The 22,447-nt window shown below is 44.3% G+C and overlaps 1 protein-coding gene across 21 annotated transcripts in view; it reads right to left on the reverse strand.

Annotated features, from left to right (window-relative positions):
• The window catches only part of BCL11A (BCL11 transcription factor A), a 100,155-nt gene that overhangs the window by 58,052 nt on the left and 19,656 nt on the right, over positions 1–22,447 (reverse strand). The window contains exon 1 of one of the 21 annotated variants that reach the window (XM_064364142.1): positions 16,175–16,240. The exons of the other annotated variants lie outside the window; for them this stretch is intronic. The gene's annotated coding sequence lies outside the window, so the exon portion shown is untranslated. Of the gene's footprint in view, positions 1–16,174; positions 16,241–22,447 lie in introns of those variants that run through there. 21 annotated transcript variants of the gene reach the window in all.

The raw sequence follows: 22,447 nt of genomic DNA on the forward strand, positions 1-22,447 counted from the left end.
GCACTATTAATGACAACCATTGCTTTACATGTTGCACCATTTCATGAAAACAATCATCACTCAGTCAACGTATTTTCCAAGCCACAGAAAAGCTGAAATAAGTTGAAAATGTAGTCAGCAAAGAAGCAGCTAGCAATGTAAGACACTAAGGGGCAGGGCAGGGGGGTCATTAACTCTTCTCCAAGCTTTAAGCACTCTGTTTCTAGGAAGGCAGGGGTTGGGGGAAGCTTTTTTCTTTCAAATAAATCAGTAAAATGATGAGGTGCTTCCTCTGCTATGCCCAGTGGCCCAGGCATACTTACTAAAGTATCCTCCCAGCAACGTAGGTGTTCAAAGGCAAAAGAAAGGGAACCAGCTCATGGCGTGGTACTTACTGGGCCAAAGATATGGTAACGCTCCCCAGGAAATACAAGCAGTCACAGTCACTCCAAAATGAATGTGTGTGTAGCCACACAGGTTAGCAACTTAATTCAAACAACTTGGAAGGCTAAGGAACACCGGAGCTGGGGAGCTGCAGAGGAACCCCTGCGCTCACCATCCCTAGAGAGCTGTCAGAGAGAAAGCCTACTTCCCTCAATCATTTTAAAGGAAGCCACCTAAAGCTCCACCTGTCACTGTGGAGCTGCTCCCGGTGGCTGCCTGATATGCTGATGTGGAACTTGGAATCATTCATTTGGGTTTGTGGCTGAGCTGGGCTAGGTAACTGGGTAGACTGGGCAAGTCAATTCACCTCCCTTGGCCTGTATCCTTGAGCGTTCCTGGCTGCACGTCTTGCTCTCAGGTGTAAAGGATCTGCCCCCTTCTCCCTGTCCCTATGCTGCACACACTCGCCTCCCAAATAAGAAAACTCCCACAGAGGATGCTTGCCTTCCTGGCTCCCCTCCCAGCCCAGCACCTATCACAATGCTCTGCAGAGAGTACATGCTCAACAAGCCCAATGCTAAATTGTGATAAGTGAGAGTAGACGGTATCTGCCTTTCCTCTCAGCTTTTAATTCTTTGGCCTAAAGAAAACCAAGGCCCCCAGCAACTTCATTTTGCATATCTAATTGGTGATAGTTTCAATAATATAATTATCAAAGCATCCCTATGTCACTTGAAGTTGGTTCACAGTCTGGCAATGATTAAGATGCTTATTCTCTTTTAGTGTCTCAACTATGAATCACCTCCGATGACGGGTAGGAGAACAAGCAGGTTTTACTACAATACACACCCAAAGTAAATGAATAAGCCCAACCACTTTGCCCACCCACATGGCATCAATTTGGAGGAGACACCGAGAAAGAAGTTTTACCTCTTAGACGTCTCAGAGATTCGTATTTTCTCAAAAATGAACACAAAGAGCAACAGCTGACAAGTCACACTGGACTATACCACCACCTCCGGTTACCCCCGAGAAGGGCAGAGAAAGGACCCCAGAACAGTCACCATCTGAGGAGATGTTCAGGGATCAAGAGGCCTCACCACCCCACCAAAATCCACGGATGGTTGAGCCTGTGAGGGGTAGGGGTAGTAAATTACTTTCTCTTTCTCATCTTTGAATGGCTCTTTCCTAGAGTCAGGATGACTCTCATTAGCTTCCAGGTACATTCCCATCACGGTCCCCTGCTCTGCAGCTGACCAAGATGCTAAATGTGGGACAAGGAGGGAACAAGGAACTTAGTTCCAAGAGTGGCGCTAGAAGGAGTCCCTGCTCCCTCAGGGGCCATCACTGCCAGGTGCTTCAGGAGATGCTGCCTCCACGCCCTGCTTGAGGCTGTCCACAGCAGAAACCAGCACCCAGATGCCCTCAAGCCAGCCACCCCATGGGAGTCCCTTCACCAGGTGTGGGTGCTGGGTCAGCCTCTAGCCAGAACTTCTGCTGCTTCTCTCTTTTTGGAGCAAATTTTCATGCCCTGTCTGGATCTTCCCAGTCCTGTCCCCTCTCCCCTGAATCTTCCCACCCTTCCAAGGGTGTGCTGTCTAATCCATCTCCTCACTCACACCCATAACAGCACAGATTCATCCCTGATCAGGACTAAAAAAAGAAAAAGCGCCGAGCACAGTGGCTCACACCTGTAATCCTAGCACTTTAGGAAGCTGAGGTGGATGGATCACAAGGTCAGGAGTTTGAGACCAGCCCAAGCAACGTGGTAAAACTCCGTCTCTACTAAAAATAAAAAATTAACCAGGTGTGGTGGCATGCACCTGTAATCCCAGCTACTTAGGAGTCTGAGGCAGGAGAATCACTTGAACCTGGGAGGCAGAGGTGGCAGTGAGCTGATATTGTGCCACTGTACTCCAGCCTGGATGACAGAGTAAGACTCCGTCTCAAAAAATAATAATAAAATAAAGAAAAAAGAAAAAGAAACAGCCTCCCATCATACCACTCTCTGGGAAATTAGAACTGAGTCCTAGCTCTAGCACTAGGCACATCTGGGTCAGCACCTACAAAGGGTCCTACGCAGTGAACACCTTGTGGTCTGAAGGGCAGCCGCTCTCTCTTCTCAACAAGCCAGAGATTCGCTGCCTTCCAGACAGGTACCTCCACGGAAGAGAAGCTGTTCCCTGGTTTGTGGTGAGCAAAATTTCCTGGACTCAGTCAAGAGACCTGGATTCTAGTCCCACGACTTTGAATCCTCTAGGTCCACGGTCCTACATCCCTAGAGAAGGAGAACAGGCTCAAGGGAAGACAAATGCAGGCAGCCTGACATGTGCTGAGGCAGCACACAGGGACTCGGGCCGCACCAGCCATCTCCTTGCGGACTTTCCTGAGAGCACCTGCAGCACTCCAAGGACTCTCTGAGAGGCTTCCAGGCTTGGCCACCTCCAGCCGTGCAGTGGAAACCGATAGCAAAGGAAGGCCAGAAGGGCCACAGCTAAACCAGAAGGCCGCAGCTGAACCAGAAGCCTATGGACCACCCTGGCCACTGGTGGGATCCCAGTGCTGAGCCGCGAGCCCTGCCGGGCAACCCATTTCTGGGCAGCCCCAAGACTTGGAGAACAAGCCATCTAAAAATAGAATTAAATGGTCAGGTGCAGTGGCTCACCCCTGTAATCCCAGCATTTTGGGAGGTCGAGGCATGTGGATTACCTGAGGTCAGGAGTTTGAGACCAGCCTGGCCAATGTGGTGAAACCCCATCTCTACTTAAAAAAAAAAAAAAATACAAAAATCAGCCAGGTGTGGTGACAGCCACCTGTAATCCCAGCTACTTGGGAGGCTGAGGCAGGAGAATCACTTGAACCTGAGAGGCAGAGGTTGCAGTGAGACAAGATTATGCCACTGCACTCCAGCCTGGGCAACAGAGTGAGATGCCATCTCAAAAAAAAAAAGAGAATAAGAATTAAATGGGGTGGGGGAGTTTCTTAGGAAAAAAATTAGAGTTGTGCAAACAAATCTAGTTGGTCTGTCTTTACAGCAAACTGAAAGGGTAAGGCATCATAATAGGCTGTGAATTCCACTGATAAGAGAGGATTTCCCTACTCAAATATCAAAGGTCTTGCATACACATACACCAAAACAGAAAAAAAAGAAAAGAGAGATGGGGGAGGAAATCACCTTTTAAACTCATCCAAGAGCCAGTCAGAGCCACCCAAAGGAAAGCAGGCCCCAGTCCCTTCTGAGCTCGGCCGTCCTCCCTCCAGTAAGACCAGCTCTAGCCTGTTTCCAGGATGCCACTCTCAGCTTCCCACACCTCCAGGGGACCCCTAACTTTAGGGGTCCTAAGGATCCTCCCCAACGTGCTTTTCCTCCAACACTGCTTCCAGGTAAACGAGACAGAAGCTGCAAGTGGAGTTCACTGCTTGGCCATCGGGTGAAGGCCACAAAGACACCACCCACTATCCCAACCCCAACCCTTTCGCTTTTTCACTTTCTCCACAGGGAAGAAGGAGGAAATAAACTTGTCCAGCCTCACAACTTCCCTGGACAGGGAGCCAGGGATCCATTCATTCAAATCCCAGCCTTTCTCTGCTCAATCAAGCAGCCTAAGCAAAGTATAGATTAAATACCACATACGAACCAGCATTATGTGAGGCACCAAGAAAGCACAAAAAATAAAACATGATTTCTGCCCTCCAAAAGGTTATAATTTGAGGAGGAGAAAATATAACCACAAGCCAATGTGAATACCACTGGTACCCTTTTAACTAATCCCTGAGTGACACCTGCTCCAAAGAAAGCCAAGTTGTTGACAGAGTCAGGCCTTCCCAGTTACCTAGAAAAATGGCGTGGAGAGATCTGGCCCACTGGAAGGAGATACGGAAACAAGCACTCCACAAATGTCTATGGGATCAGCTACCTCTCCCAGGCAGGGAGAAAGTGGTGGTGGCTGGTGGACAGAGATGTAAGCAGACTGACACAAACACAGAGGCTTCCGAACCACTCTTGATCACCCAACTTTCCAGCTTCCCCATTTCTGCCCCTAACTTGAGTTCCCCCAGGCCACTCAGCCCACTGTGAGGTCATACTGTGGGGATTACCGAGTCACGGCCAGGCTGGGCAGAACGGGAAATGAACAAGTCAATTCAAGAAAGATCCAATCAGGGATATTCTCTGGGCACCGCTGGGCTGATACCCACAGAGGGGTCCTGGGATACAAATACCCTGGAGTCTGAAGGGCGGTGGTCCCTCTTCTCACCACTTCAATTATGTCTTCATTGAACTAGGGTACAAAAAAGGGAAGCAGGGATTGAAAATCTAGCCTTGTGGCCATAAGCCTGTGATGACTCATGCCACCTTTGTGTGCTTTGAGATGCTTTCCCATGTCTGTAATACTTTTCATATCATCCTACACACTCACTGTCACCTCTCCTCACCCCAGCACACAGAAAAGATGTGCTTATTATGTGCACTTAGGTTTTGTTGTACTATTAAACACAATGACCCACTCCTATTATTATAACACAGGTTTTGCTGGAAACTCAAAAAAGACTTGGCTCTGCTGGCTCACAGGGAATCTGGGCTCTGCTCCTCCAAAACCTTTATTCTCCAGATGTCAGTGTAAAGTTATGAACAGCTCTCCCCCTGAGCTAACTTACCGAGCAGTAAGTGAGGCAAGAAAGGCCACTCACTATATTTCTCAGCCTCCATGAAGTTGTCACTGGGAGAGGAGCCAAGAGGGAGGGGGCACCTTCGGAGACAAAGTCGTAACTCATTGTCATCCGGGGAAGGGGAGAGGAAGTCAGGGAACTTGTGTCAGGAGTGGAGAGCTAAGCTCAATATGGACAAGGGCCGAGAGGGGCACCCGGGATGGGAGAAATGTGGCATCAGGACAACCGGGAGTGAAAGTTTAACTGCCCTCAAAGATGGCTGACAAAGATCTAACATTCCTAGTGGACACCAAGCTGAGCATGAGTCATCAATGAAGCACTGGTTTTTTATAAAGCAAGCAGGATATAAGAGTGCAGACATCAGAGTCAAGAATGTGAAAAATACTAAGATTTCTTGCCATTGGACACTGCAGCAATCAGACTAATGTTTGAGTAAAAAAGCTGGGAAACTAGCAGATTCTAAAGAGAGACACAAAAACAATAAATGGGTTACAGGATAACAGATCCATGAGTTCAGATTCAGAAAAGTGATATCTAGGAAGAAGCAGTGGCAGAGAATGGAGGGAAGAATCTAAAATACGAGACATTTCAGCCCAAAGCTAGTGATGAGATACTTTGTCTTCTCTGGAATGAAGAGGAAATGGGTTTAAACTGAAGCATAAGGGATCGAAGGTAGACAAAAGGAAGGATTTCCTGCTATTGAGAGGTGTCTTTAAAAATAGAACCAGGGTGGTGAGGAAGAGGTTGGGCTGGTCAGTTCTAGAGGCCCATCTGCCCCCTGAGAGGGTACATGTTCCTCTACCACCCCAACTCCATCTACTCCATTATGTCCAATGATCTGGATAAAAAATCCAAGCTATTCCCTGGGCACACCATGTAAACCTCACAAGTGCCACACTTTGGGAGCCCTAGTAGGAAAGGTGGTAGGAAGACCGGCCCCAAAACAGGGCAGAGAAAACAGGGAAAGGAACAAGGCAAGATGAAAGGTCAAAGGAACATCAAAGGAACATGAGCATTCACGACAACAGCACAGGTGGTTGGGTGGTGGTTTTGCTGCTTGGGTTCTACCACGGGCTCCCCAGGTTAGCACTGCCACAGAGCACCAGTTTCTTCATCAACAAAGTTCCAGTTAAGAAAAGCATTCCAGCCGTCACTCATAAAAGTGTGGGTGCAACTTCCTCTGCAAGGCACATGTGGGCCACCTCTGGCTCCTGCTGGCCATGGAGAGGTCATGTGCAATTAATACAGTCAGCCAGGAATGAAAGTAGGAAACCCCAGACTCTGGGCCAAGTCCACCACTACCTAGCAAGTAGCCTCTGGCACTCACTCCCCTCTTAGCCTCAACCTTTCTCATCTGTAAAATGGCAGGGTAAATGATAGGACTTCACAAGTCTATGTCTACATAGGAGATGCTCAATAAGTATTCATTTGCTTTTCCACACTCTTTGAGCGTGGAAACTATGCTCAGAGAGCTGTACTTTCTTCTGTGATTCCTCACATACTCTTCTTGACTAGAGGAACAAGAACCTTACTCTAAAAGACAATTTTAGGGGAAGAGAGAAAATTTTTAAAAGACTAAAATAATTACTGAAGGCCAGGGGCAGTTGTTCATGCCTATAATCCTAGCACTTTGGAAGGCCACAGCAGGAGGACTGCTTAAGGCTAGGGGTTCAAGACCAGCCTGGGCAACATAGCAAGACCCTATCTCAAAAAAAAAAAGCTTAAAAAATAAAATAAAATAATGACTGAGAATTAGCTGTCTTTTTAAAGAAAATATAAAATTTTGCCCAGTTTTTTCTCTAACAAGCCTAGGCCTAAAATCATCTTGTCTCATTCCCTCCGTCAACATCTGCTCAACTCCCATAATCCATGAAACATCATAGATAAAGGAAGCACGGGATTAGACCTACAGTTCCATACTAGTGTGTTACAGCCTGTCATGAAGCAGACCCAGAGAATTTGGCTACTACTTAGTACTAACATTTCATTTACTTTAAAAATGTCTGTGTTAGAGCAGACTCAGAATTATGCCTGTAAGATGACATTCCAACCCACCTGCACTTAAGTATGAATAAAGAGTGAACAGAAGGGACCAGGTAAGAATGGCATATGGGAGGGCATCACACATGTGAATGTTAGTTTCCCACATGCAAAAGCATGGGGGGACAAGGCAGGAAGCATTGCTCTAGATCTGAGAATCACCACACACCAGAGAGTTCATGAGAGGTGACACACAAACCCAGCAGAGAAGGTTGAGAAAGTTAGAGTTTTAAGAGCCTCCTCATCATTACAGAGGTTGCTTAAAAGCCCATCCAGAATCAGTAGGATGAGATGCCATAAGGTATTCCTGGGGATAGGAGGTAGATTTTAAGGACTCATCAATTATGATTCAAGTTCCAGTCAAGCTGGATGAACCCCATCCACATGCTGCTGCTCGATGGGCAGAGATCAAGAGGCAGTCGTTCACAGCCATATTTCCTGGGGCTGCTTGTTACTGACATTCTGTCATTCAAGTTGGGTCCTGAAGCCACAGTACGCACCAAATCTGCTCCCTAGAATCCACAGCAAAAGGAGAGTTCATTCTTTAAAAGAATAATGGCACACATCTCTCAACTCTTGAGAGAAAATGAAGAGAAGTGGGATTTTTCAATCCTGATACCAGCAGGAAACAGGGAGTCTCTGGCACGTAATACCAAACCAAGAAGCTTCTTTTCTCCCAAGTACACCAAGAACCCCTTTTAAATACAGGTGCTATTAAAAAAAGAAGTAGGTGTGAAAGTGGGGCAAGAAACGGAACCTGAGGACTATGTATTCTCTGTCTATGGGTATCAACACCTTTAAGGCATTTTGCGGTCTTTTTGATTCTATAACCTCCATATTGAGAGACATAAAACACAGAACATTACACCTGTCAGGTGCTGGGCCCTGAACTATCTCCAGGCAGCTGAAAGTCAGTACATCAGCCTTTTAACGACGTGAAAGTTAAAGATTAAAAACATGTTGGAACTCTTACTTTATGCAGTGCCAAAAATGTGTCTATAATCTGTAAGGAGAGATGGGTGTGGAGCATCGTAGGAAAAAGGTGACTGCACTCATGCTGCAGAGAGAAAATAAGGTCCTCGCTTGCTTGCCTGCCTGCCTTTCTTCTTTCCTTACAAGGGAAATCGCTCCTGAAATATGACATGCTTTGCAACAGCAATAAGTCGACCACTGGAAAGAGTGAGGCTAGAACCACTGGAATCTTGTAGATTTCTGAGGCCAATTCTGTTCTGACACATGCAGTTGGGAGTCACTGGTTTAGGAATTCACAGGGATATGGGGCTGTGCTTATTCAGAAAGGGCTCCAGGTCACATCCTGTATTCTCTTGATTTACTCCAATCACCATAAAAACCTAGTGAAAACAAAGAGATTGTTTTCATAGGGCACTGCCATTTGCCAATCCATAACTTAGGAATTCATGGCTATGCTTGGACAACTCTCTCTAGACTTGGAGTGTTAAAAGTTTGCACCTAGTTACTCTCCCCTCTCTCTGGCAGGAGAATCATGTCACTGGCAAGCAATTATTGTACCCTCTTCAAATAACTCAGCCTAACTTTTCATATTGTACCCTCTTCAAATAACTCAGCCTAAATTTTCATATGCACGAATGTGTATACGATGTAGGGTTATGGCTCCTTTTTCCAAAAATTGAAAAATTCAGAAAGCCAAAGATAATAGAATATACCTTGAGTGGCACATCCTTTGGGTAGAAATAAAAAAAATTACAAAATTATTTATGCGAGAGCATTAAAATTTTCCTCAAAAGTTCCCAGGCAAATGGGTGCCTCTTTAATTTTCACCCTCACAATATACTCTTCTGCAGGTTTTGTTTATTTTGAGGAAACATTTCACTTTTTTTTTCAAGACATGAGGTGTGAATGATGCAAAACAGTATTTGGATATGTAAACTGAATTATTTGCATAATGCATTACTAATCAGTGAGTATAAATTCTGGAGTCTGAGGAACTGAAATCAAGTGCCACCAAATTTTTTAAAATCTAGATTGTAAAAGTAAAGAGCATCATCCTTCAGTGAAATAACGTACACATTTGCATTCCGTTTCTAAGAAGGAGAAATCATCCTCACAGAGTTTTCTGAGGAAAATTAAGTAAGTGGCCTTTGATGTACACTGCTTTGCTCTGACTCAACATTATGAGGCGTAAGGTCCTAAATTCATAGGCACAACCACAGAGGCACCACAGAGCGTGAAGATATTTGCATCAAAAAGAGCAGACAGTCTCCCGCCCCTACCCCAAGATGGTAGCCTGCGGGACCTACAGGAATCTGAAGGGGCAGCCAGACATTTTGCCTATACCACCCATCAAAACAGCCACCAACTGAACCAAAAGCCACACATGCCCTTCTCCAGTGGGTTCCCACCAGTGTTTTCATGCAAGCTTAGCCCCTTCTTTGCAGAAAAAAGACATTGATGTGCCAACAGCAGTAGAAAGAAGAAAAAATTATTCCAGCTCTATACACAACCTTTGTCAATCCAACATGATAAAACCAAGTCTGGGAAACCATTTGTCTAAACAAACACTTTTTGGAAAAGGATGAAATGGAGAGAAAAGGAAAAGGAAGTATAGCCTAATGGTCAGTACACACACACAGACACACACACACACCCCCTTGAGAATGCCAGATTACATTTCTACAACAGCTGCCTTCCATTGTCTACTGCCAGTGAAGTCAAACCAGCCTAAAATTTAATTTAAACTGCTGTAAACCCAAGTGTCAGGCACTTAGATGGCAGTTAAAAGCGCCACTCTCAGATAACTGAGTGACACTTGCTAATAATAGCCTCTGCGTGAAGCGAGCGGGAGCGGACATTTTGTAAAACCAGAGGAACCTGGGCCTGGGCCTGGGTCTGGGAACGGTATGGTTAGGCCGGTGTCAGCTTCCAGGCAGCAGACACGGCAGAGACCAGGCCCACCATGGCTCCCGTGTGACGGGCTGTGCGAAGCCCACCAGTGACCTAGCTTTCAAGTCATACAGCGACAGTCCTGGCTTTTGCTAAGCAGGAGAACAAAATGCCCCTTTTCAGCCCTGCAATCGCCGCTCTGCTCCCTTTCATCTTCCATCTTGTGCCTCAGTCCTCCCTTAAAGAGAAGACTGCTTAACCCTCGACGCATTCTTTGTCCCCTTCTTTCTGAGAATGTGGTCAGTCTCCTCTCAGGCAAACCATCTTTCTCTAATAGCCAGGGCTCAAGTGGCCAAAGGAAGGTCCCAGAGCCTTGTCTCATCAATACTACCAGCCAAGTGGGCACATCTCAGCCGCTTCTTCCTGACCCCCACCACAATGAACAGAGGCACCTGTGCTGAAACTCAAGCAAACGCCACATCTGACACTTCCTCATGCACTGAAAAAGTCAAGTGATCTCTGTTCTTCCAGGAGAATGGGAGACAAGGCACACCGCAGACCCTGAGATGACCCCTTCACAATGCACTTCCCACACACAAGACTTGAGCTCACAGGGACCTTCTTGCCCACAGGACACTTGTCCCCTAGCTACCTCTGAGCCAAACCCTTGGTGAAGAAACAATACCCACCGCAAGGCCATTTTGCTCTCTACCAGTCAGGCAATACCTTCATTTTCTGGAAAAATCTCAAATACTTACAAAAGTAGAGAGAATGTTATCAATCCGTCCCCAAGTACACATCTTCCAGCTCCCGGCACCACAATGCACAGTCCCTCTTGTCTTCCCTAATCCTATCGCCTCCCTGGCCCCTTTCGTTATTTAAATTGATCCCAGACATCATCATCAGTAAACACCTCTGTATGTGTTTTTTAAAGGTAAAAACGCTTTCCTTCTCTTAAGTACAACCAAGAAACTATTATCACACCTAAAAATAATAAAGTAATAAATAAAGTCCCACATTGTCAAATAGGGAAGTTACTTTAAACTCAGAAATACTTCTTTCCTTCTGGGTCATATTTTGGAGGATCCCTTCCAGTGAGGTTCAAGACTGCAGCTGCCAAGAAAAACGTCAGAGAATCACACTCTCTAAAAAGGGCCTTGTGTAAAGCCAACTTGCAAGTCAGCACAAGCTCTTGGCCCTTGCAGTCCTTTGCCCTATTCAGGGCTGAATGCGCCCTCCGAGAGTCTCTGTGACAGTCTCCCTCCCACATTGACTGCCCCACGGGCCCTGAGTCTCCCTCACTCCCCACCATCTGGCCCATCACATGAAATAAGCAGGTGCACTCCCAGTGTTCAGAACTGGAATTTATTTGTCTTGGAAGAAAGTGTTCTCCTGGATGGTTCTGCACAGAATTCATTCACAGAGCATGTCTTGGATATACAGCTGACTAGATATGTCAGTTATGTTCCAAATGGGTTTTCACAGGTCAAGGTTCTGCAGGCAAGAGCAAATACTATTTTTAGACAGGATAAGGTCACAGTGCTTTTAGAGACAGTGAGGTCTACAATAAAACCTATTGATCAGCCTCTGGAACTAGTGCTCCAGAGAGACACAGAGATTGAAACAAAAATTGCCTGGCCGTTTTCTCTGTAGACTCTGTGGGTAAAAGCTTGTTGGACTTAATATCTTTCAGGATATAAAATAAGAAGTAACTGTGCACAGATTACTAAAGTCCATTTAACCAGATGCAGAGCAGGTCACAGAAAATACACTCATGGCAGAACTGTAAAGAAGGGAGATTTCAAGGCAACACGTGTTGCAACCTAGAGAAAGAATAAACACCAGCCTTCTCAACTCACGGGAGGCAAAAAGGACACCCTGCCATCCAGGATTCCTGCTTGGGACTGTTGTTTCTAAATTTGCAACTATGATTCTCAATCCAGGGCTATGTGAACAACGGACTCCCAGATAAATAATACAAAGATAATTTGCTTAAGTCAGAATTTTGTGAAAAGTGGTATCTACATGGACAGCTTTCAAAAACTTCTATATTGATTTGATGGAATCATGGCAAATTCTAAAGACCTTCCTACTCTCTCTCCCTTTCTGCACATACACATGCATACAACTATATATATAGAGAGAGAGTCATATGTGTATATACATATGTATATATGTAGTATGTACACATGTATGTGTGTATTATAGATGCATATGTACATATGCTTTATCTTATGATGACAGTGTTGATGTGTTTGGGATTTTTTTTTCCAAAAAGAGATAATAAGTCTTTTATAGGTGTACCACACAAGACTCCAGTAAGCAAAATCATTCATTGCCAGGCAAAACTTGAGAAATAAATTTAGAAACCATACGAGCACACAGGAACACAAGTAAATGAATCACCAAGGCACAGAAACTCACTGCAGAGTTATTTAACTAGCCCAAAGGTTCATGAATTGACCAAGGTTTTAGCAGTAAACTCTAAATAATTTATTTAAGCCAAATAGGAGCTTTAAGCACAGACATTAGTGTAATGGACTATCCCATCTTAAACTTCAGCCAGAGATCTAAAACTTTGAAGTCAATTATGTCCTCATAAATACCTCTCTATTATCGGGGGTACTTTATTGTTTTAGAGACTCGGAACTACAGCAACTAGTGTGTAAACTGGAGGGTATCTTCATTTATCATCCGCTCCCATCTCGCAGCCCAGCTCACAAACAAAATATGCCATGGTAAATATAATCCATATATCACATTGTGACACAGCTGACCCCATTAGTGAGCCAAGACTGTCCTAGCGACAGCTTCCTATCATACATTAACAATACAACGGCTGATACATTTGCACAATACAATAAGGGGTCGGGGGAGAAGAGAGAACATCAGCTATGAAATCCTAAACTTCATGTCTGAATACATAATTTTGTCACCTATCTCTGGCATGAATGTTACTATGCTTTTATTTCAGGTAATAAGGGATGGGGAAAGTAGGGCCTCTGGGGGGCCATTCATTCGGCCTGTTATTTGCTTTCTGGTTGGGTTAGGGCTAAACTTCATATTCCTCGTTTTGTTTTGTTTTGTTTTTTCTTTTTTCTTGTTTTTTAAGATTTTATATTTTTACCAGAGATAGAAGAGCATGTAAAATCTGAAACAGCTGATTACCAGTGCCCTTATAGAGCATGCCTATTAAAAATCCCCAAAACATTATAAATTAAAGAGGCAGTAATTTAAATAAATTACTTTTTTATTGAAGCTATAGATCTCAAGAGTACCTGTGTCCTACAAGGAACACATATTTCACAACTTATTCATTTGCCCCTTACCCTGAGCACATGGGATAATAAAAGAAAGTTTTAGATCATCATTATCCAAAGGATAACTTTGAATGCCCTTTTTCAGCCTGCTTCTGAAAACATCATTTCATATCTAATTCAATGCCACATATAAATGGTATTTGCTGGACAGGGTGGAAAACAGAAACATCCGTGCTAAAAGCCAATGGTAAACACCAAGTTTAAAAAATGGATTGCAAAGATCACATGTCCCAGAACAGGCCATATGCTTTTACCTACATGATGAATAAAAAAAGAACATTTTCCCTCAATTTATGCTGCCTTCAACACTAACAGAGGGAGAGTTCTTCTAAACATGTTGCATCGGATGCCTTTAACAAGCAAAAATTCCTAACTCCAGGGACTCAGCATATGTAGGCTATGTCCATACAGAGAAACCAGCTTTTGGGAGGAGGAAGGAGGAAAATATCACTGAATTCAGTCAGTTAATTGAATTTAAAATACCTGGTTGTTTGAATTCAACTATTTCTTTTTCAAAAACGTTCTTCTATTTTGATGTAGTTACATTTGCCCAAAAAAGCAAACTTGGAGAAAATACACATTACATTCTTTGGAGTTTATCAAAAAAACAGCTTGCAACAATTAAACGATGGAGAAATCTTGTCAGGCTGGAAACTTCTGTGAATTATCACCATTCCATTATACTGCACTTGAATTTTGCTTCCAGCAATTTGAAAGATGCCGTTAAGCTTTCTGCTGGGGAATCATGACTCCAAGACTTAATCTCCACCATAGCTTCCATCTTTGAGACAAATCAAGAAAATATTCTGCTGTCTTTGCAGGTGAGCCCCATTCAGCAACTAGATTCCAAAAAATAGCAGGGAGGAAATCAGTCAGTGGTGTTCATACTATGCTAGAACATCATGAGACCCACTCGGTCCAAACTAGATTATCTATTTTACCTACTTTACAAGACAAGGAATCAAATGAGGTGAAGGGAGCCCAAAATCTCACAGCATGACACAATAAGGATCAGAACCCAGGTGTCCTGGTTTTCAGATCAGCATCTCTCTGTTAACACTAAAAGTCAGTTTGGTTCTAGAAAAATCCATAATGCCCAAAAGACCTTAAATGCCCTCCCTTCAAACCAGTCTTGGTAATTTTTCCATTGCTTTCAGAGAAGGGTAACTGTCTAGTTGGAAGGCCTTTACTAATTTTTATGTTATCTTCTTCCTTCATTCATGTTTGGGAATCAAAAATAGTTTATCATAATGCTCTCAATTGGAAAGTCTTCATACTACAGACAGATACTGTTATTTTCTGGTAGAGGATGCCAGCAGGACTGGGAAAAAGAACACAGTTTTTTTCTAACCACAGTAGGTTTTTTCTTTAACAATGATTTCACTTTCTAGATATAAAACAGGCATGGTTTCTCTCACCCTGAACTTCTGCAAAATCTAGATTTGATCAAATTCAGAAACTGGTGATTTGATCAAATTCAGAATCCCATATTTTGAGATGATGTGTTCTAGCAGAAAGCTATTGGTTAGCTATATTTTGCTCTTTCTTCCCTAAAAGATTTTTAAATAGTTTTCATTTTTAAAAGGATTTCAAACTTCAGATTGTGACGATGCCAAAGTCTCTATACATCTAATCAATCAATAAATAAGACAAACAAAGAAGCATATGTTTATCCTTTACCATTTGGGAAGTGTACATTAATTACTGCAGATTGTCTCCTATGCGTCTCCCCCCACCCACTTCACGTCGCAGACAGCAGTGCTCAAAAGGGTCCACAAAATAAAAACGTATGGGGTAATTAAATGGATATTTATAATTAGAACTTAATAATTTGCATCAGGGACAAATGAGTTCTGATTTTAATCTGCAGCGCATTTAGATTAGCCCAAAGATAGTGTAATTTGACGGTTTATAGGCCTCCTCTCGGATTATGAAACAATACCAAGCCTTCAAGTGCAGTGTGTCTGTGTCAGGAGTGTGTTAAAGAAGAAGATGCAATGAAAATGTTTGACAACGTGAAAGCAGCCATAAATTACATGACAACTGTGTAAAAGTCATGATGAAACAAATAAAGGGCTGACCTATAATGCGTCTGATTCATTGTGACACACAACTCCCTGCACTAATCTCTGCCCAGCCAACGCATTCTTAAGCAGGGAACTACTTAGCACCAAGAACGCTGTAAATTATCACTAGTCAACAGCATTGATTTTTAGTCGACATTTCAATCAGGTTGAAGTAGAAATACTACCCAGCTCATCCAACAGCCTCTTAACCAGTCCGCTGCCCCTCTGAGGTCTCCTCGGTTATGGCTTTGTTAAATTTCCATTGCTCTCACCATTCAATATTTATTGTAGCTTTGCCACATCCAGGCACTTGGCCTGAAGGGTCACCAGCCTGCCTCTTGGGACATTAAATTTGGGCTTACCTAACGAAGGCAGAAACAGAAAAAGAAACAAAAGGCCATCATCAGAGATGTGGCCTGATTTTCACTGATTTTCAAGGGAAAGGAAGGAAAACTAGGGGGTGCAAGCAAGGGAAATAGGGAGAGTTCTAAAGCCATGCTATACCTTTTATCATGTCAGCTTTATCACTTCAGTCTAGAAGAATCAGCAAATAAAACTAAGAGCTTCTCTTCCAGGGTGGCAAGGGAGAACCACTACACTCTTGACTCAGGGGTATGTAGAGACAATGAAGAGGGCCAAGAGAAGGGCTGAGGGAGGCACTTGCATGAACCCCATCCAGGGTGTCCATGCCCCTGAACAGAGTGCAAAGTAAAAGTCAAGCTTTGGAGCTCTTGACCCACATGGATTCTCAGCACCCACCTCCATCCCACCTCAAACTCAGAAGACAATCTTGATATGAGTGACAGCTTCTTTGTGATGTATCTGAACAGCCTCGGTTTGAGCAGAAGGACTTACCAGGTGAGCAGAGCTCCCATCCAACACTCGCCAGTGCCGAGGCCAACTCTTCCACTCCTCCATGGGGCCTCCACACGCAGCAGGCGCTTCCCAACTACCACATGATTCTGAAATTGTATAAACGGAGGTCTATGGTGGCCCAGCCAATTTAAAATGATGGAGAATACAGGAATACAGTGACATTTAGTTTTAGAATACACTGTGTAATCCATCTGCAACGAACCTCAGGTCTTGCTTCAGCAAATATTAATAGTGTCAGAGCAGCCTGTGGAGTGACTGGGAGAGGCCACCACGCTGCTGAAAACTTGCCTCCAGGGAAGCCACATGCGGATCATACGGAGTTGTTGACTGCAGTTTCCATTCAAAACTTCCCCCAAGTTTCCAGCATGCCTTCCAGATTTGCCTTACCACAGCGCTCATTCAGCCGGAAATGAAAACGTCCTCGAAGCAGATTATGACCCCCCAGTACCCACCGCCCCCAGAAGCACCCCTGCCACACACATTCACTCACACTCAGTCTCTCCCTCCCAGTATCATTCTGATCCTCCCCACCCTTTGAAGGTACGATATAAGACGTGAATGCCACAGAGACAACACACAGAACTGCTGAAGGCCCAGCCTCACCAATCCTTAAAAGTCCTAGCTTGGTTTCTTGTTCGGCCCACAGCAGTCTCCTAACCAAGCCACACACAAACAGTAAAACTTCCACCCCCTTTTGCTGAGGACCCTCACTCGATTTCAGGCTCACGCTGGGCAGATGGAGAAATGACTACTTGCAAAGCAGGATTCTTTACATTGCAACTTTTCCCAACAGCTCCGCACTCCTTCAATATGCCCAGAACTGGAGGCAAACATTCTTCTCTTTCCCAGAAGATTGAAAAACTTGACCACGGAACCCATGGGAGGGACAACTGTCCAGCACCAGAGCTTCCTGCCCAGTTGGTGTCTGGCGCCGCTGAAGAAAGCTGCACACGTACTGAGGAGGTAGCAGAAGGCGGTGGCCGCAGGCCAAAGGGTGGAACAACTGCGGACCCTCAGGGAAGTCATTTAACCCTGGATGAACCCCAATTTCCTCCTCTACCAAATGAGGCTAATGGGAGTATTTCCTTTCCGGGGCTGCTGTGGGATGGAATATCAATGTGTCAGGCACATGGTAATGACAACCGCCATTCTGGAGGTGCAGCCCCTGGAGCACGTAATGTCTGCGCTTTCCCTCATTTACTTCTCACACGGACCCTGTAAGGTAAGGGAACTTGAGTTGTCTCCATTTCACAGAGAGGTGAAATGATTTCCCCAGACTCTCCCAACCAGTTAGCAGTGACGTAGAAATCTGAACCTAGAGTAACTGTGTCACACACCCAGGCACAAGCCTCCCATGAGGCAGCACACATCTGTGGGGAGAGGGGACTCCAACCCACTCAGGGAGCTCCCATCAGAAACATAATGAGACCCTGAGCTTTACAGAGCCCCACTTGCCCTGCTCTTCTCTCATCCCAACCCGCTCACCCCATATAGGGGAACTACATTGAGACCCCAGGAGCACCCAGTTCCAAGTCATAGAGTCATAACCATAATAGTAACCAGCTTTTGAGACATGTTTTACCATGTGCTCAGCACTGAGCCCAGCACCCCCACGTGTTCTCACAGGATGCTCAAACACCCTATGAGGCGAGCCCCGTGATTCCCCGCACTTTACAGATTGAGGAAACAGAGGCTGAGGGAAAGAAATCTGCCCAAGGTCACACAACTAGAAATGGTATTAATTCTTTACCCTCAGCCTAAACCATTTTGTTTCATGTAATCAAAGGGAAAAGGAAGAGAAAGGAGATAAATCATATTTTAGGGGCATATTTCCCCTCTGTCAGTCCCTCTTCCCTTTCTTACCAGCTCAGGTTACAAAGACGCATAGGGGGAACAGCAGACTGCCCCTAGGGGCTTGGCTGAGTTTGGGGTGGTGTCTATGGGATAAACCCAGAGACCCCCAAAATTTCCCAGTTTTTATTTGCTACGAGAAAAGGAGAAGGAAATCCCGCCTCCCTTATGAGGCCTCAGCCTGGAGAAGTAAATGTGATTTTATCACATTTTATACAGATGTGCACAATGGTGCCTTTTGAAGTCTATGATGGGAAAAATATTTTTTATTGTGTGAATCTCATTTCAGATAGGTCCCCAAACCACTAGGAAGCCCTGGTGTTCCGTAGGTGGAATTCTATGAACCCAACTTTAGCCCCGGCAGCAACTCTGGTGGGAACTAGAACATGCCTCCTGCCAGTCAGTAACAGGAAAATTCAATTACTTTGCCACTTATGGCAGGAGGGCAAAGACTGCACATTAAAAGAGCTAAAAATGTCAGGAAGTTATTGGGATGATAACTCTTGCTTGCCAACACTCATATATGAATGCGTAATGTCACAATAAACTAAAAAACACAGGAAGAGGCCAAGAAGATAAGAAAATAGAGAACAAAACAAGCCCAAACACATGGGTTTGCCATGGGTCCTACCCAGGAAACGCTGCGCCTCTAACGAGAGCACCTTTTCCCCACCCCTGGCTTTTCCTGAGCCTTTCTTGCATAGGATCGTTCTCAGCCACCAACAGCTTAATTCACAGGCCCCTTCCAACAAGTTAAACTTCAGCCATTTAAAAAAAAAGTGAGTTTCCGCTGATTACCTACCTGCACACGCAGGCACGCCAGCCACGCCCCACCCCACTGCACCATGAGCTCCCACACCTGGTCGCCTGAACACAACTAAGCCCTTCCCATCTGGCCCTCAGGTTACTGGCGTTATCACAACTCTTTTTTTCCCAATGGCAAGCCAGGAAAGATGATAGAAACGGTGTGTGTAGCCAAAAGACTGGCCTCAACTGGTTCAGAGGGGGGAAAAACTGAGCTGTGCGTCTCTTCATTTTTTTATTTTTTATTTTTTTGCCTTTAGCCAAAAGACCAGGGAGCATTTGATGTACAGTCAGCAGGTATTTAAAAAAGAAAGAAAGAAAGAAGAAAGAAAAAAAAAAAAAAACACTGAAAAGGCTTGGCTGCACTGGGGCCCTGACACGCTCTCATCTAAAGCCTGGCCCTCGGCCAAGTTCATCTGTTAATGGACAACCACAACCAGGGCCTGCACCTCCCCCACCTCCCTCTACCCCTCCCGAGTCTTCTCTGTTCTCCTACCTCTTTCGAGCTCCTAAAAACTAGACATCGATTATGTCTGCGCTTTTCCCTTTCTATTCAAGATAAACAAAGTGCTTCAAGTTCAGGGCGCACCCTGGGACCCCTGACAAAACAATCTATCATTCTGTCTGCTAAACCAGTCTGGCTACACCACGGCCAGGGAGAGTAACACTCCCAATGTACAATTTTCCCTTTGTGCTCCTTCCTTCTTGCCACTAACCTCTTTTCTTTACCACCTTCTCCGGAGCAGATGGACTTGACCACTTTGCTTAAGCCCCTCCTGGCAACCTCAGAAATTAGAGGAAAAAAAAAAAGAGCTCCTGGTTACCCCTCCTCCAGCCCAGGTTTTCCTCCTCCCCCTGTGTTGCCCCCACAGTCCTGCACACACAGTCACAAATCCTGTTGGACCTACACAATCTTTTAGACCCTCTCACCACGGACACTAACCCAGAAAATAAATTAAATACCAGGATTGCCCCCTCCGTTGCTCCCTGCAATAATATTTTAAGTGAGTTTTGTTTTAAATCATATCCATTAATTTACCCTGACTTGCAATTAAATGCAAGCACACTTTTTACAACCAGTACGGAATGTATTAATTATAACTACAAATGGTCAAATGAGAGCACAGTCCCTCCTAAAAATATTAATAAAATACATAATAAATAATATTAATGAAACGAAAATAGATTCATAAGCCTTGGCCAGGGCTTTTATTATTTCATGCAAGGGGAAAGTCCAGCCAACAAACTTGCTCCATACACTTTGGCAGGACTCAGACCAACCACTACCATTAAACTCAAAAGCGTGTTTTGGCAGTGCCCTGGCAATGGGGGGCCCTGTGCAGACACCACCAGGAGATGTTGACCCCAGTGCCCAAGGCAGGGTCCATAAGGTCTTACTCAGCCTTCCCATGTGGTAGGAAAAGTTACCCACAGGCTGCTTCCCTCTGCCTAAGCTCCCACCCTCCCCCCACACCACCCCCCACCGCCCCGCAGCTGCTCTGTCAGTGTCCACCCTGCCCGTCAAAGGACAAATGAAATCCCCCAGACCCAGTGGGAAATGAGCCCAGCTAAATGAAGGACTCAGGACTAGGGCACCATGAGCATCTGAGTTAAGGCACCGAATCCTGCACCAGCGTTGGAAGCTGCCTTTGTTCCTGCCCCACCGCTGGGCCCCTGCTAACCTGTCTCCACCACACTCAGCCTCACGCCTCACCCCAGCACTCCCTGCCCCCGCCCCTCCCCCCAAATCCAACACACCCACTGCACAATCGAATCTAATTAAGATCAGGAAGAAATTTGCATTTTCTTTTCACTGTACCCCCAGTAATCACAGAAGTTCTTCAAATTTTGAGAATTTTGTTCCTCTGCTAATTATTTCCCTCATTTTGCATTTCAAGGCACAAAGACAGTCTCTCTCACTGGTGGTCTATTAATAGTTTGAAGTTTTGAGCATCAGAAGGTGGTTCCCTCCCCCCTTTTAAAACTATTCTGTCATTTCCAGTTTTGTAAAACGGTTTTTTTGTTTTTGTTTTTGTTTTTTTTGGTGGTGGTGGTGTTAATGTTTCTTCAGAGAGACAGCTTCTGGGCCATTCTGTGTATTATGAGTTCGTCTCCCCCTTACAATAGTTACTCTGCCTGGTTTACTGATTTACAGGACCTTGGTATGTGAATGGCGAAAAAGAAAAAAAAAGAAAGAAAGAAAGAAAGAAAGAAAATTCCTTGGCATAAGTATATGTTTGCTGATCAAATTTCAGATCATGTGTTGTTCATTATTATGACTTTACTTGAAAAACAGTTTGCCACAGTGAGATGGATTCACTTTATATGCTTTCTACCCCTCCACTCCCTTTAAGTACTTTGAAAAACAGTACAATGTTTTTAAAGGTACATTTAAAGCATGAACTGGTTTGGATTAAAACAATGTTCCACCGTCTGCAAATTCCCTGAAAATACATTTTCGAAAGACTTATGCAAAGCCACATGATTTTGAAGGAGCTAATGAGATTGTCCCACCAACAAAATTTAATGGTGACTTAAGAAATTCTAATACTTTTCATTTACTTCCTGTAGAATTATTTGTGTACTTGACATTTATACAGTTTCTCCATTATATAACAATCTACCCTGGGTACAGTAGATTATGCCAATCTATTAGAATGAAATTTGTACTCCATATAAGCAGAAGTTTCCAGTCGCTTTTGACTTACCATTATGTTTCAATGTAAAGTGTTATTATAGCAGAGTATAAAGCACAGCTACTCCATGCTCACGTTTTTAACTCTAATACTGTAATCTTTCTTGCTGCTTCTAGGGCTGTGTCAGTGTTTACATTCCTGGAAGTTAAATAAACCGACATGGCAAAACTCCTGGATAGACTGAATAATAAGGCTTGTGATGACTAAATTGTTTACTTTTTACCTTGTTAGGATCCCTTTCTTGTAAAGTTTGGTGGAGAGAGAGAGGAGAGAAAGAGAGAAGGAATGAAGGGGGTGATGCAAGATAGAAGGAGAGAGATTTATACACTGGCTTCCATATGTCACAAAGACCTTCCTATCCACAGCCAACACGACTGAAGCAGCATGCATAAGTTAGTCTTGCTTGTTTTGTTTTCTTAAATACCAGGTCAGCTGAATACCCCTTTCTCCACTGCCCACTCAGCCCCATATAAAGTATGAAATTTTCTTTTTTTTTGCCCATTTTCAAATAGCAAATTATCCATTAGATTTCATCATATCTTAGTAAAGCAATTACATCAAGAAAATGATAGTGCGTGTGGAATCAATTATGCATGCAGTTGGCCGGAGACCAAAGGCTGTGAAGTCGGAGAGGGCAGAATCGCTCGACACACACAAATAAAAAGCCCCTGGATCTCACAGATGGACCCCATCAGTTCATCTTACTGCCTAAAAAGTTCATGCACTTAATAATTTATTTGTGTTCTGGATACTGTTTCCCAGCTGAATATTAACAACTTTAAACTGAAGCATGCTTTTAGCATGGTATGGATGGAAGTCACAGTAGGGCAGTGCTAGGTCCCTCAGAGGTTAAAATTATAGTTATGTTTCTTACACACTGTTCATTTTCCATCACAATTTA

This window comes from Aotus nancymaae, unplaced genomic scaffold (assembly GCF_030222135.1).
Source record: "Aotus nancymaae isolate 86718 unplaced genomic scaffold, 86718_ANA_hifiasm-v0.15.2.pri h1tg000057l, whole genome shotgun sequence".
NCBI lineage: Eukaryota > Metazoa > Chordata > Mammalia > Primates > Aotidae > Aotus > Aotus nancymaae.